Source organism: Odocoileus virginianus, unplaced genomic scaffold, assembly GCF_023699985.2.
Source record: "Odocoileus virginianus isolate 20LAN1187 ecotype Illinois unplaced genomic scaffold, Ovbor_1.2 Unplaced_Contig_105, whole genome shotgun sequence".
Lineage (NCBI taxonomy): Eukaryota > Metazoa > Chordata > Mammalia > Artiodactyla > Cervidae > Odocoileus > Odocoileus virginianus.
Genome location: NW_027224422.1, coordinates 27820 through 40258, shown reverse-complemented (window position 1 = coordinate 40258; position 12439 = coordinate 27820). Strand labels below are relative to the sequence as shown.

General features: G+C 44.5%; 1 pseudogene; it reads left to right on the top strand.

Moving 5' to 3' along the window:
* Positions 1–5477: 5477 nt before the first annotated feature.
* LOC110129483 (ubiquitin carboxyl-terminal hydrolase 17-like protein 13) lies at positions 5478–6524 on the top strand (annotated as a pseudogene).
* The last annotated feature ends 5915 nt before the right edge of the window (positions 6525–12439 follow it).

Below are 12439 nucleotides of genomic sequence, written 5' to 3'. Positions count from 1 at the left end.
CATAGTGGCTGTACTAGTTTGCATTCCCACCAACAGTGTAAGGGGGTTCCCTTTTCTCCACACCCTCTCCAGCATTTATTGCTTGTAGACTTTTGGATAGCAGCCATCCTAACTGGCGTGTAAGGGTACCTCATTGAGGTTTTGATTTGCATTTCTCTGATAATGAGTGATGTTGAGCATCTTTTCATGTGTTTGTTAGCCATCTGTATGTCTTCTTTGGAGAAATGTCTGTTTATCATCTAATTTTTAAAAATATAGTTGATGTACAATATTTTATTTGCTTCAGATGTAGAACATTGATACAGTATTTTATAGATTATGCTCCACTAAAGTTATTGTAAAATATTGTCTGTATTCCTTGTGTTTTGCAATATGTTGTTTTTGTTGTTGAGTTGCTAAGTCATGTCTAACTCTTTGAGACCCTATAGACTGTAGCATGAAAGCTCCTCTGTCCTCTATCCTCCAAAATTTGCTCAAATTCATGTCCATTGAGTCAGTGATACTATCTAACCATCTTATCCTCTGTTGTCCCCTTCTCCTGCTCTCAGTCTTTCCCTCAATTGGAAAAGCATCAGGATCTTTTCCAGTGAGTCAGCTCTTTGCATTGGTGGCCAAAGTTTTGGAGCTTTAGCTTCAGTATCAGTCCTTCCAATGAATATTCAGTTTTGATTTCCTTTAGGATTGACTGATTTGATTTCCTTGCTGTCCAAGGGACTCTCAAGAGTCTTCTCTAGCACCACAATTCAAAAGTATAATTTATTCAGCACTCAGCCTTCTTTAAGGTCCAACTCTCACATCCACAATGTATACTGGTAGCTTATTTATTTTATGCATGTAAGTTTGTTCTTAATCCTCAACCCCTACCTTGTCCCCCTCACCTCCCCCTCCCAAATGGAAACCACTAGTTTGTATTCTGTATCTGTCTTTTTCTGTTTGATGTTGGTTATTTGTATTTGTTTAGATTCACACATATAAGTGCTAACACATAATATTTGTATTTCTCTGTTTGAACTATTTCACTTGGCATAATATACAATTCAATATTACTCAGTCATAAAAATGAAAACAATTTACCATTTGCAAAAACAAGGATGGACCTGGAGGGTATTATCTGTTTATCTGTGGATGGACACTTAGGTGCTTCCATATCTGGGCTCTTGTAAATAATACTAGTGTGAAATGAGAGGTGCATTTATCTATTTGAATTTGTGTTTTCCTTTCCTCAGATTTTCCCCAGGAAAGGAATTTTGGATCATAAAGTAGTTCTGTTTTCAGGAACCTCCATACTGTTCTCCACAGTGGCTACACCAATCTGCATTCCCACCAACAATGTAGGAGGGTTCCCTTCTCTCCATATTCTAGCCGACACCTGCTAGACGTACAATTCCGATGATAGCCATGACAGGTGTGAGGTGAAATCTCATTGTGAATTGGACTTCCATTTCTTTGATTAGCATTGTTGAGCATCTTTTCATGTGCCTGTGGCATATTTCTTCTTTGTAAAAATGTCTGTTTTGACCTCTGCTCAACTATTTATTGCTTTTTTTTAAATATTGAGTTGTATGAGTTGCAAACCAACCATATTCACTTTAAACTGCTTCTTCTCTCTGAACCCTCCTCTTAGCACTTAAATATGTTATGACATCACCCAACCTGAAATTTTAAATGAAACATAAAAAGATAAGCAAACAATTTGGATTCCTTTTATTTCTAATGGTTTCCCTCTCATACCCTCTTTAATCCAGGTTGAGGGTAGAGCTTATTAGCATTTCTCCCCACCTCAAACAATCTTGTGTTTTGTCCCCGTTAATTCATAGACATGATTCTTGCCAGCAAAGCTAATGTCTGATCAAAACACAATCTCATGAGATGACATCAGTCTTCATGTTATTTCCATCCTGAGCAGAAGTTGATTTCTTCTGTTGTGAGCCCGATTTTCCCTGGAATCTTATCACTTTTGTCACAGTTTTGGATACCAGAGGGCAGAGGAGATGGAGCTTCATGTGCTGGGTATTTATAGGGAGTGATCTCAAGATAAACATATAGTGAAAAGATGAGGAAGAAATCCATGCACTCGGGAAACCCAGCTTCACCTCAGCCGCCAGCAAGCGCTGGCCAAGCACACACGCGAGCTCGACCAGGGTGGATGGCAGAAATGCGGCCGGCCGAAAGAGGAGAGGAAAAGAGCTGGCTTAAAGCTCAACATGCAGAAAACCAAGATCATGGCATCTGATCCCATCACTTCATGGCAAATAGATGGGGAAACAGTGGCAGACTTTATTTTTTGGGGCTCCAAAATCATTGCATATGGTGACTGCAGCCATGAAATTAAGACGCTTACTCCTTGGCAGGAAAGTTTTGACCAACCTAGATAGCATATTAAAAAGCAGAGACATTACTTTGCCAGCAAAGGTCCATCTAGTCAAGGCTATGGTTTATCCAGTGGTCATGTATGGATGTGAGAGTTGGACTGTGAAGAAAGCTGAGCACCGAAGAATTGATGCTTTTGAACTGTGGTGTTGGAGAAGACTCTTGAGAGTCCCTTGGACTGCAAGGAGATCCAACCAGTCCATCCTAAAGGATATCAGTCCTGAGTGTTCATTGGAAGGACTGATGCTGAAGCTGAAACTCTGATACTTTGGCCACCTGATGTGAAGAACTGACTCATTAGAAAAGACCCTGATGCTGGGAAAGATTGAAGGCAGGAAGAGAAGGGGACGACAAAGGATGAGATGGTTGGATGGCATCACTAACTCAATGGGTTACCAAACTCAGTGAGTTTGGGTAAACTCCAGGAGTTGGTGAGGGACAGGGAGGCCTGGTGTGCTGCAGTCCATGGGGTTCCAAAGAGTCGGACACGACTGAGCGACTGAACTGAACTGGACTGAGGGGGAGTGACACTGGGAGCTGACAGTCAGTACCGAGGGGTGCTGCTGGGCAGGTGTGGATCAGGGCCTTGCCTCCCAGGAGGTAGCCACCCTGCCAGCCAGCTGTCCTCACTCTGGAGAGCTGGTGGTGTCCTGTGGGGTCTTGGACCAGGTCTCTCTGTGCCCAGAAACCCCTCCATATAAGGCTGGCAAAGGGGTTAAATGCCCTGTCCTCACATATACATGGATTCCTTTCTCTTCCTGCTCCTAGGCTGTGCCCCCAGATGTATTTCCCTATTAAATCTATAGCTCCTCTGCCCCTAAGAACTGATGTCATGACCCTGTCACTCACTCGGTAAAAACCTGTCTCTTATCTCTGATCGCTATAGGTCATCATTAATATAATAATATAATATTATATATATTATATATAATATAATCATTAATATAATCAATCATTAATATAATATATAGATCATCATTAATATAATGAGTACATTTCCCTCCCCATGTTCATTGTTGCCTTCATTGTTATTGTTGTGAATCCTCTCTATTCCCATTACTGTATATTATAGTACATTGTCAGTCAGTTAGTTCAGTTGCTTATTCATGTCTAACTGTTTGGGACCCCATGCACTGCAGTACACCAGGCTTCCCTGTCCATCACCAACTCCCAGAGCTTGCTCAAACTCATGTCCATTGAGTTGGTGATGCCAACCAACCATCTCATCCTCTGTCGTCCCCTCTCCTCCTGCCTTCAATCTTTTCCAGCATCAGGGTCTTTTCCAAGGAGTCAGTTCTTCGCATCAGGTGGCCAAAGTATTGGAGCTTCAGCTTCAGCATCAGTTCTTCCAATGAATATTCAGGACTGATTTCCTTTAGGATTGACTGGTTTGATCTCCTTGCAGTCCAAGGGACTCTCAAGAGTCTTCTCCAACACCACAGTTCAAAAGCATCAATTCTTTGGCACTCAGCCTTCTTTATGGTCCAACTCTCACATCCATACATGACTACTGGAAAAACCATAGCTTTGACTAGATGGACCTTTGTTGGTAAAGTAATGTCTCTGCTTTTTAATATGCTGTCTAGGTTTGTCATAGCTAGTACATTGTGGTTATTGATATACAGCACTGAGAGGAGATGCTCTTTGGGAAAGTGATTCCAGCTGTACCACAAGATATCTTTTTCTTCTGAGGAGCTTCCTGAAATATTCCAATTCTTGATTCTACCAGTTGTGAAATAGATAACTAACAGGGATATAATGCACAAGCCTAGGGAATATGGCCAATATTTTATAATTATTTTATATGGAGTATGATCCATTAAAAATATTGAAGTACTAAATGCTGCACCTGAAAGTAATATCATCCTGTAAATCAACGGTACTTCAACTAAAAAAAAATCAATAAAAAATAAGCCAGTTTTTAAAACATAGAAAACACAAAAAGAATGAACTTTTAGAAGCCAGATTGTATCTCCTACCAAATTCATATGTTCAGCTCTTCACATTGAAGAGACCAGAGTAGGGGATGTCCCTCGTGGTCCAGTGGTTAAGAGATTGCCTTCCAAGGCAAGAAGTGCAGGTTCCATTCTTGGTTGGGGACCTAAGATACCACATGCTGCAAAATGTGGCCCCGAATTAAAAATAAATAAATAAACCTTGAAGAGACCCTAATGGGGCTGTCTATGGAGACTGGTTTGTGATCCCATGGACTGCAGCCCCTCAAGCTCTCAGTCCATGGAATTTTCCAGGCAAGAACACTGGAGTGGGTTGCCATTTCCTTCATGTGTCTATGGAGAAGGGGCAGATAAAGCAGTGTTTAGGTTAAAGTCATGCCCTCAGGGTGAGTCTCTTATCTCAGCAGACTGGTGCCCTTTGAAGAAAAGCAAGAGACCCCAGAGTCTGAGGAGGGGCAGGCCACCGGAGGATGCTGTGGGTGGATGGTGGTCACACTCCAAAAACAGAGGCCTCAGGAGAAAACGAAGCAACTACACCTTGATCTGGAAACTTCATGCCTCCAGGGCTCAGCCTCTGCTTGCAGTTGGAAATCTTTATTTAGACAGAAACTGGGCTGTGGACCTCCGGACTTAGGCTGAGGGGAGGTGCGGTTTCACACCAAACCCCTCAGAGCATGTTTTCCATTTCTATAACCCAGTCACTCTGGAGGCAGAGACCAAGCCTTGGGCTCAGATCTGGGGACTCCCGGGACCAGACCTGGGGTTGTGAGGTTCAAGGACTGAAGAAGTGCTTTAAAAGAACAAATGTTACTAGAACTCCTACCATCAAATATCTATCATCTGTCCAACTTCTTTCTCATACCTTTCATTTCAGGTGTTCTTTTCCACACATCTTGAGTTGACTTCTAATTTCAAATACTTGGGATGAATGTGGATGATTCCCAATAAATTTTCATCTTTCTAAATATATTACAGTTTCACCATTTAAAAAACTATCTTTGGGGAATTCCTTGGCAGCCCAGTGGTCAGACACGTAGAGCTGTGCATCAAGGCACCCAGGATATCTTATTTTCTTGTGCATTTTGTCACCTGTGAAATTTGGGACCCACTTCTGAGCTGAAAGAGACATGATCTGGGAGCTGGGCTTCGAACATGGGGAACACCTGCTATATGAATGCAGTGCTGTAGTGCCTGACTGACATGAGCCCTGGGCAGCTCATGCTGTTCCAGCAGCATGGACCATCTGTCCCAACCAGATCTGTGTGCTGTGTGCTATGCAAACTCACATCACCCGAGCCCTCCTTCATTCTGGAGAGGTGATCTGGCCCTGGAAGGACCTGGTTGCTAGCTTCCACAGATATAAGCAGGAAGATGCCCACAAGTTTCTGATGTTCACTCTGGACATCATGCAGCAAGCATGCCTAAGTGCCCATGAGCTGTTAGACCATCCTTCTGAGGACAGCACCCTCATCCATCAGATCTTTGGAGGGTCCTGCAGATCTCAGATCCAGTGTCTCCACTGTCTTGGTGTCTCAGACACTTTTGACCCATGTCTGGACATCCACTGGATATCATGGCAATTCAAGTGTGAACCAAGCTTTGAGAGAGTTGGTGAAGCCCAAGAAGCTAGATGGTGGCAATGCCTATCATTGTAGCATATGTCTCCAGAAGGTGCCGGCCATCAAGAGGTTGACTCTGCACCATGTTCCCCAAGGTCCTGATCCTCATGCTAAAGTGGCTCTCAGATTTCACAGGTGACAAAATGCACAAGCAAGTGAGATATACTGGGTGCCTTGATGCGCCACCGTACATGTCTGAGTGGAAGGTAGGACCCCTGGATTATGTGCTCTATGCCGTGCTGGTCCACTCTGGGAGGAGTTGTCACCAAGGACATTACTTTTGTTGTGTGAGAGCTGGAAACGGCTAGTGGTACAAGATGGACAATGCCAAGGTTACCCCCTGTGCCGTGGCCTCTGCCCAGAGTGCCTATGTTCTCTTGACATCCAGAAGAGTGAAGGAGGCGATGGGGGTAGCACCAGGAGATCCCTGGGGGCTGACCCCACAGGCATGGATGCAGCCTACAGCGAGCCTGCAGGAGATGCCAGCCCTGGAGCTCCTGGGTCGGAGGAGCCCCTGGAGGAAACCGAGGTTCAAGAAATCAGCTTAGGGGAGTGGAGGCACCTCCAAGAACACAGTTGACCTTGGATTGAGTTCCACCTCCGGAAGGTCGAGTCGGCCCCACCTGCAGCGGCAGTCCTGATCCACCTGTCGAAATATGGAAACGGGAGGAAAACGAAACTTCCTGAACAAGAAAATGACCAGCTCAACAATTCAACCAGGGACCCCCGACCTCAGGGGCCAATAAACGTCAGCGATGACCCTTGTCTCCGAGGGGGAGGCCAAAACCAAGAAAAGTAGCAAGAAGAAGCAGAGGCCTCTGGATGCACTGCAGTAAGTGCTGTTGTACACGTCTGCATGCACACTCACATAGACACACACACACACTCACATAGACACACACACACATAGACACACACTCACATAGGCACATACTCACAGACACACACACTCACACATTCATATAGACACACATACTCACATAGACACACACTCACAGACACACACTCACATAGACACACACACACACTCACATAGACACACACACACATAGACACACACTCACATAGGCACATACTCACAGACACACATAGACACACACTCACATAGGCACATACTCACATAGACACACACACTCACACACTCACATAGACACGCATACTCACATAGGCACACACTCACAGACACACACACTCACATAGACACACACACACACACTCACATAGACACACATACTCACATAGGCACACACTCACAGACACACACACTCACATAGACACACACACACACACTCACATAGACACACATACTCACATAGGCACACACTCACAGACACACACACTCACATAGACACACACACACACTCACATAGACACACACACACATAGACACTCACATAGGCACATACTCACAGACACACACACTCACACATTCATATAGACACACACACTCACATAGACACACACTCACAGACACACACTCACATAGACACACACACACACTCACATAGACACACATACTCACATAGGCACACACAGACACACACACTCACAGAGACACACACACTCACATAGACACACACACTCAAATAGACACACACTCACATGGACACTCACATAGACATACACACACTCACATAGACATAAACACACTCACACACACACACAGTCACACACATAGACACACACTGTCATAGATACCACACAGGCACACACTCATTCACTCACACACAGAGACACACACAGAGTCATGTATAGGAACTAGTTGGTGTTCTGGGTGTGAATAGTGAAAGGACTGTGTCTGGACAGTTCACAGGCCACAGATTTCAGTATGAACTTTCCTCCTGAGATTTGGGGTGGGAGATCAACTGTGAAGTTGTTGGAGGGGATGGCACTGATGACTAATTTATTTTCTTTTCCTCACTGGGTTGGGCTTTCTTTTCATATTAACATGACCATTTGTAATAACTTTACTATTAAATGTATGTCTATATGCTCTGTGCCTTTTTCATCTGATTGGTTTCCCATTTGCTTGAGAGGAAATACTAATGTGTATTTCATCTGTGGTGTGTCCTTTCTTACAGCGTGTGCAGCCCCGGGGCCCTCCAGACACCAAGGACACATCTGTCCAAGGCCCTGTTCTCACGTGGACGCTGCCCTGCAAGCATCGCATTGGGGACATCACTGGGTCCCCTGCCTACCATCCTGCACTCTGCCCAGGACCCTCCGTCCCTGCCCAGCTCACAGAAGCAGGCCTTCTTGGCCTCAGCCCTGCCCCCACGTTGCAGGTTCAAGCCACGAATCCTGATGTGACCGCCAAGCCATGCCCCCTGCCCTGCCCCCCAAAGACTGAGCCAGGACTTCGATCTCTGCATCCCGGCCACAGATGAGGGGGTCTGCCTGGGTCCCCATTCAGGATGCAGGGTCCCTCAACAGGTAGAGACTCCCGGCAACTTCCAGACCCACAGAAAAGCACTCAGCAGCTGCATGGGGAGGCTGACCAGACTGTCTGTCTCCGCTCAGCACAGACGGATGTGGACAGAGAGACACGTGCTCAGGTGACCAGCCCTGACCTCAGCCCTCCCCACAGTGGACTGCCCTGACCACTGCCCAGACCTGCTGGCTGCCCGCTCCCCATCCAGCTGTTCCAGGCTGGCCCCTAGAATTGTCTTTACCAGACTGACCGATGGATGGTGGGGCTCCAGGTTCAGAAGAACGTCCTTCCTCCAGCCTCTGGAGATGCCACCCTTTTCTGTCAAAGCCCTCACACCCTCGGTGACCCTGGAGGGCATGCTCCCTGGGTCCCGTGGCCTTTCTTCTTTGATGACTCTCTGCTCTGGTTCTCCTTTGTGACTGGAGTCAGAAACTCCCGTATAAACTGAGACGTTTTCTGCCCCAAATGGCTGAGGAGGGGCGAGCACAGGGCATTCACCGCTCCCTGTGTGTAAGCAGAGGAAGGAGCCCGGAGTGACATGGGAGGTAGACATGCAACACAGCCTCTTCTAACTGTGGACGTTTCAGGAGAAAATAACGTGGAACTTATAAAACTGGTATATGAAAGGTTTTTTAACTTTTTAAAATTTTATCATGAGGTAATCTGAGTAAACTAATTGAATAGGAATTTAGTTGGAAATAAAGAGCTTTGAAATTAGTCTGAATTTGGGGAAACTCTGGTTAAAGGACTGAGCTATGGGCTCTGTGTCTTTTAAGAGTTGCCCTGTCCTGAGACAAGAGTTTTGTTTTATAAAAATAATTGTAATATATAGTGGAACTATATGTAACTTTGTTCTGTATTTTCCAAGTCTCCTGTAAATGTGTTATCATACTTTCATAATTTAAAAAATTAAAAAGAAAGAAGGGAAAAAGTTTTGTTTTATAGAAGATGAGAGTTTTGTCTCCCTGGAGGTGTTTTATAGAAACCAGTGCATTTTGTTATTTAATAGCACTGTTTTAAAATGTCTTTCAATGTTACTAAATTCACAAAATATGATATACTGTGCAGGTATTTTGATTTCTAAGTTGTCACCAGTCGACTTTATGTTTTATTTATTAAGTTTAGACTAATGATATGTTCATGTGCTTGGTCGTGTCCAACTGTTTTGCAACCCCATGGACTGTAGCTCACCATGCTCCTCTGTCCATGAAAAATTTACAGGCAAGAATACTGGAGTGGGTTGCCACTTCTTCCTCCAGGGGATCTTCCTGACCTAAGGATCAAACCCGCATCTCTTGTGTCTCTTGCATTGGCAGGAGGATTCATTACCACTTTGCCACCTGGGAAGCCCATATTCCTGATTGTAGGGTAAGGGAGTTAGAGAAGGCGAGGTTTGGAAAAAGAACAAGACCGGCACTTTACAGGAACAGATCACCTTTAATGAGGCGAGAAGGGGCAGCAGTCAGATTAGTGAGCTGCTGCACTAACCCAAGAAAAGAGTAAGTATATGTAGGCATATACGTGGAGATCTACTGTCTTAAGGGGGCCTGTTCTTCTCCAAGGTTGTTCGGAGTAGTTATCTCTTAAACGGCTGGGGCAAGGAATTCTGGAGATCGGCCAGAGGCTGGGGCCAGCTGGGAGCTGGGCGTAATCAACCTTAATGTCCATTTTTTTTCTTCGGGTGAGAGAGTTCTTTGTTTTGCATAGGATGGTGGGGAGGACCTGAAGGGGTTTTAACTCCAGGCTATTTTGAGCTGTGTAACTTTCCTTCACTGATAAACTGTGGCTTAATAGAAATGCAGTCCTTTGGGTATCCAGGACTCAACTCTAAGAAAATGAGACTCCACAAAGTGGATGGACCCAGGAATTTGCATTTTTAGCGAGGCTCTTAGGGATGCTGAACACGGTCCCCAGACCTCCCTCCAGCAGCACTAAGGTAAAGGGCAGGCACAGCACCGCCAGTCCCTGAGACCCACTGAGTACATCTTAACACAGGACTTCTTGTTCTTAGCGAGACCACCATCACCTCTCAGATTACAGCTGGCACTGAGCTAACAAGCAAAGACTGGAGGGGAGAAGGGGGTCGGTTCTGAGCAAGGCGACCTCTGAGCAACACCCAACCTTCATTCAGTAACACCAACTGCATTGAGCAGCTATTCTGCTCTCCTGGGTGGGCTGGGGGCCCTCTATCCTGGGCCCTGTGCTGAGAACCACAGTTCATGATATGAGCGCATCGTCATGCACTGCAAGTGGTCACAGTTCATTTACACACTGGAGTGGAAACCTTCGGATGTGCAGATGGCCCATTCAGCTTAAAGTTCCTGGTTCCAATCGGAAATAATGAAACCAGGGGACACAGTGTTTCACTGTATCTGGACACTTTGCTTGTTCTTTCTCATAAAAGGCCTGGAAATCTTATGACAGCAAGCATTTCAGTTCCATCTCCCATGCTCAGTAAAGAGTGTTTCTCCTGAAACTAAGATAAATCAACACACTACTTCAGTTTTTTAAAAAAGATTATCTGAAACCTTCACCATTACCACACAATCTCCACAAACTCATCCTGCTCTCTTACATTCATCAGATTATGTGTAAACTATGTCACAAGTGAAATAATTAATTTTGGATGCAGGCACTTTTCACCCTAAGATTTAAAGGACTCCTGTAGGATCATTATTTATACCATCTCCCACATAACAGGAACAGAACTGTCTTTCATCTCAGCTCAAGAATTTATTTCTACACTTGTGTTCTTTTCCTATTCTTTCCTGCCAGGTCAGAATGTATGTTATGATTTAAATTGAATTCACTTTTTATTTTTTTTAAGCATGGTTGATTTACAATATTATAGTAGTTTCAGGTGTACAACATAGTGATTTAATTATTTAAAACATTATACTCTGCTTAAAGTTATAATAAAATATTCCCTGTGCAGTACAATTTATCTTTGTAGCTAAATTTAAAAAGTTTTATACATAGTAGTTAGTATTCCTTGATCTCATGTTTTCCATTTGCCCCTCCCCTCTTCCCTCTGGTAAGCACGGCTTTCTTCTCTGTGAGTCTATTTCTTATTCCATTTGTTTCTTTTTTCTTTTAGGTTTCACATATAAGTGATAGCATACAGTATTTGTCTTTTTGTGTTTGACATTTCTCTAATCATAAGACCCTGCAAGTCTGTCCATATTGTTGTAAATGGCAAGATTTCTTTTTTACAGCAAAGTGATATTCCATTGTGTATATACATCATTTGTTATTTACTCTGTTGATGGAGATGTAGGTAGCTTCCATATCTTGACTTCTGTAAACAAAGTACTTATGGACATTGGGGTGCATGTATCTTTTCAAAATAGCATTTTTGTTTTCTTGAGCTGCACACCCAGGAGAGGGGTTGTTGGATCATACAGTAGTTCTATTTTTCACTTTTAGGACCGTCAGTACTCTTTTCCATAGTGGCTGCACCAAACTGCATTCCCACCAACAGTGTGTTAGGGTTCCCTTTTCTCCATATGCTGGACAACCTTTGCCAGTTGTAGAACTTTTTGTGACGGCATTGAGTCAAGTGCGAGGTCACAGCTCATTGTGGATTTGATTTGCATTTCTCTGATGATTAGAGGTGTTTGGTATCTTTTTATGTGGCCATGTGTATTTCCTCTTTATGAAAATGTCTATTCAGATCTTCTGCCCATTAAAAAAGACATTCATTTATTTATTTGTTTTTCACTGTGCCGGGTCTTCGTTGCTGCCCAGGCTTTTCTCTAGTTGTGGCGAGTGGGGGCTACTCCTCCTTGCGGTGGCTTCTCTTGTTGCAGAGCATAGGCTCTAGGTGCTCGGGTTTGGTATTTGCAGCTCCTGGGCTCTCCGGGATAGGCTAAGTAGTCGCGGTGCACAGGCTCAGTTGCTCCTTGGCATGTCGGAATTTCCGGACCAGAGGCTGAATCCCCGGGTTGCCTCCAGGGAAAGTGACTCACCTCCAGCCCCAGCGGGACTCAGCTTCGCGCCCACATCAATGCTGGGACACAGCTCTAAGAAAATCGTGGGCTCCAACTGCCTAAGGCTGCGAGCCT